The following is a 4,418-nucleotide window of genomic DNA, read 5'->3' as shown; positions in this document are numbered from 1 at the left end:
ATGAAGGGTGTCGGGGTATGAAACGTCGAATCTCTATAGTGTAGTCGGGAGTCCAACTCGATGGCACAAACTTTGAGAGTGGTTTGGTGTTCGAACCCGTGACCACTATTTATAGTTGAAACTCACACCCTCGGTCGGACCATCGCTCGCCACCGTTCGTTCTTGTGATGAGACATGTCCTTTCATGTTGACATGTGACGACACATGTCATTCCATATGATTAGTCATTGGACACATATCGATTTCATCCGATTAGTCATCAGACACATATCGATTTCATGCGATTTGTCATCGGACATGTGTCGCTTCATAAGAGTTTTATATATTTATTTTAGCTAAATGACTAATTGGTCTCTCAACTTCTTAAAAAGTCAAATTAGGTATGTAAGTTTTTAAGATGTTACAACATTGACTAGGATCTTCTTTATTCAAAGCATAAATAAAAGCCCACGTGCACTTATGAATTCTGAATTATATTCCAATACTTCAGCATAGTACAGTTATTGGTTATGTTGTTTTATAACACATATTTATGTCCTTCAAATTTTAGGGTAAAGATATGGAGGTAGTCGTGGCTTAGCAATGGCTAAAAGTGGCTTAGCCAAATGAAGATTATCATGATTTTCAATAAGCTTTATTGCTGACCCATTATCTTGCCTCTCCCATGCAAAGCCTTGAATCATTCTCGCTAATAACATTGTAGTAATGGTCGAACCCAAAACCACTCCGGGACAACCACGTTTCCCTGTGCTAAACGAAACCATCCTCAAGTCGTTATCAGTAAGAAGCAATTGTCTTCCTTTGTCCCCTAGATGTCGATCCGGATCAAACCGCATTGGATCTATCCAAACCTCGGGATTCCTTCCCAACCCGAGCCTACTAAGCAGCACATGACTACCCTTGGGTATAAAGTAACCCGAGACAACAGTGTCCTTTATAGACACATGGGGAACATTGAAGGGTGCGAAAGGGTGTAACCTAAAGGACTCCTTGATGCATGCTTTGATGTAGTTGATGAGTAGGGGTAAGTCGGACTCTTCAACTACGCGGTCGCAACCAACCACCTCATCCAACTCCTTAACCGCTCTTTTCAGGATGGAAGGTTCACTAATCATCTCTGCCATCGTCCATTCTACGGCATTGGAGGGATTATCCACTGTGGCAATCATTAGTTCCTAAAACAAAATAAAACCTTAATTATGGGTGACTCATAAATTATATATATTTAAAACTGAAACATGCGAATGGAAATATATATATAGTACAAGAATCTGAGCTTTAATTTCTTGTGGCGTATGCGTTGGTTGTTGATGTTTGATTAGGATATCAAGTAAATCTTGTTCTTGCTTTCGAGCCCCATCAATCCACATTAAAATACGTTTGTCAATTAATGGATCATGATACTTTTTAACTCTTTCAATGGTAATTCTTTTGATCTTTTCATGACCATCAAAATCAGTCTTGCATCTCAACATTGGGAAATAATCAGAGATACAAAATGCATTAAGATACTCAAGGATATCGAAAAGAGCGGAGACATGTTCTCTTTCTTCATCACCAGGCACTCCGTCTACCGTTCCTTCCCCAAAGAATCTTGTCCCGAAAACCATATTCCGGATCACGTTTCCACAAAAATGTTGGCTTGCAAGACGAACGTTTACTAGTCCGCCATCAGTCAGAGATGTTTGTTTTTCTATTTGACAGCTTATGTAAGAAAGCAAGTGATCTGCTTCTTCGTCTCGTTTGCGTTGGAGCCACTTGTGTGTTGACAACGAAAGGATGTTATGGTTTTCTCATCATTGTCCACTGCTTTCCCAAAGGGGACATGATGGTTGAACGAAATCCATCACTTATTAAATAGCCCGATATGCTTTCGGGCCTTGAAGCGAATATTTCATCCTGTGTTTTTAGAAACTCGCATGCTATAATTGTGGAAGATACTACGATGACATGCGTTACTTGACCTAGCCGAATGCAGACTATAGGGGAGTCGTAGTGGTTCATGAGCTTGTGGATCCATCGGAATGTAGGCCGATTTCGTAGCATTTGAATGATGCAACCGATGAATGGAAGAGGAGTTGGACCGGGTGTTAGGTGGTACGGACCACTTGAAGTTTTCTTTGTAACAAACTTGAAGAAGAAAAAGAGGAATACGATGATGATGATAACAGAAAATGGAATAATAACTGATATATATTGAAACATGTTGATCAATTGCATGGGCTGTCAAAAAATATATTTTAGTTTAGTTTGCAACTTTTTATAGTAGGTAGGTCGGTCGGTACTTGCTTTATGTAGTGCATTAAGTTGAGTCCCATGTAATTTTAATATATTAACATACTAAATATGCAAATGTTTATGTTATCATAAGTAATATTATATAAACTTACTCTACGTATACCCTATGTTTTTATATTAGAAAAAAATAACCAACATATATCCATGATTATAACGTGTTTATTTGGCCAGCGCATGCATGCATGGACTATCTACAATAGCAAATTTATAACTATACTATGGAATGCCATGGTGTGCATGAATCGGTTTGAAATGGTTTTGTGCAGGTCCCGTGACCAGATCAAATAACACAACAAATTAAGTACTAGTCGTCTTGAATCAACCTCTCAACTAGTGGGTAGAAACAACTAGCTGAGACCGAGATCTCAGATCTTGTGATGGTGTTACTTGAGGCCTTGAGTTTAGAGAGGGAGAGGGAGAGAGCTTGTAATTTAGGATAGAAGTTTTGCAAAGGGTTACTTGGTGTATGCTATGCACACATATTATATAGTGTGTGTATTGTCATACAATATTTCTTTAGTAAGGCCCAATGGGCTCCAATTACACAAGGTCTCGGACCGAATACATACAAAAGTAAACAAAATAGAAACGTAAACTAACACGATATAAATACGAAAGACTAATAACAAAACCAGGCCTTACAATCTCCCTCTAGTATTTGGTATTTGCTTCATTTTCTTCTCACCACTCGCATTCGAACTCATAGTCGAATACCTCGTCTGGATCTTCTTCAAATGGTTGTTTTTCAACAAGTAATCTGGCAAACTTGTTGAACTTTCCAACGATGGCGTCCGTGTTGTCGCGACGGACATCTTCGACTGTACAGTGGGGTGACTCTACTAGTTTCTTCAGGTCGCGGAGTCCAAGTCCTGCCAGTTCATGCTCATCAAAGAACGTGAGCTCATGACTGCGAGTGCAATGTATGATGACGTCACCGTATTCGTTGTCGAATTCCCATGCAATGAAGTCATGAAGAAAGTCGTCCTCGAAAGGCATCCTATGAAAGATCGGCTCGCCATGATTATCGGGCATTCTGTAAAGTCTTTCTTCGGACGTTTTGTTGGAGAAAGGGTTGATCTTCTTCACCTTGAATGGCCTACCCGGATTGACTGCGAACGTCGGGTAGTCAGCTCTCCATTCTCTCTTCAAAAAAGGAGTTCCTGAACCATGATTCGATAGTGTTCTTCTTGTCGTCTCGAGCCACCGTCTTTCGAAAGGAATTCACATCAATTTTCGTTAGTGTGTGCATATCTCGCATAGTGAGATATGTAAGATCTCCATTTGTACGTCTAACAACCCAACTTTTGCTGTCTTTGTGGTATTTTGCGTACACAATGAGATTCGAATCATGGTAAGGCTTCGACCTCGTTCGCATGCTTCCCAACCTGCTCACGCTATAGTATTTGATTCCTCTTCTTGACCAACTTCTAGCAGGAGCAGCAACAGAAGTGACAACGTTCTTGTCAACGGTTGGCTCAACATTCTCCCTAGTTGTTGGTGTGTCGGGATTTGGAGGATAATTGATGCCGTCATCATCGTCTTCATTATTTTCATCATTGGCTATCTCATCAGAAGGAACGGTACATGCAAAAGAACAAACATTTAGTAAAGAGGTGAGCTCACCCTCCACCGCGGCCTCTGATTCCCTTGTTTTATTAGCCTCCTTTGATGGCTCAATATCAGCCACCTTATTTCATGTGGCATCACCACTACCACTTCCAATACCACTACCACTACCATCACCACTACCATCACTATTTCCACCACCACGAGGCTCATCAGAGTTATCATGCCCGTGGTTGTCGTCCTCTTCATCACTTTCATCATCATCCTCCTCGTCTCCACCATCAGATTCGTCATCATCGTTCTCATCATCGTCATCGTCATCACCGTCATCACCACCACCTTGTGTTGGTGCATCAAGATGAATAATCATAGCATTGGTGACCCCAGCACTTACTTGTGCACTAGTAATGGGTGCATCAAGTGTTGAGCTTGTAGTACTGACCTACTCAGATACAACAGCAGTAGTAACTACAGGCTCAGTGCCGGTAACGGTTCCAACAACAACTTCAGGCTCATCAGCAGTCTTCGAGCCTTAACCACCTTCACATCCATCC

General features: G+C 41.0%; 1 pseudogene; it reads right to left on the bottom strand.

The window, feature by feature from the left end:
- Nucleotides 1-539: 539 nt before the first annotated feature.
- On the bottom strand, nt 540-2,317 carry LOC143530223 (isoleucine N-monooxygenase 1-like; annotated as a pseudogene).
- Nucleotides 2,318-4,418: the final 2,101 nt, after the last annotated feature.

Source organism: Bidens hawaiensis, unplaced genomic scaffold (assembly GCF_021521415.1).
Source record: "Bidens hawaiensis isolate Kalapana, Puna unplaced genomic scaffold, B.hawaiensis_p1.1 tig00008869_1, whole genome shotgun sequence".
Taxonomy (NCBI): domain Eukaryota; kingdom Viridiplantae; phylum Streptophyta; class Magnoliopsida; order Asterales; family Asteraceae; genus Bidens; species Bidens hawaiensis.
Note: the sequence above shows the minus strand (reverse complement) of the source record. Positions and strands in the feature narration are given on the sequence as shown.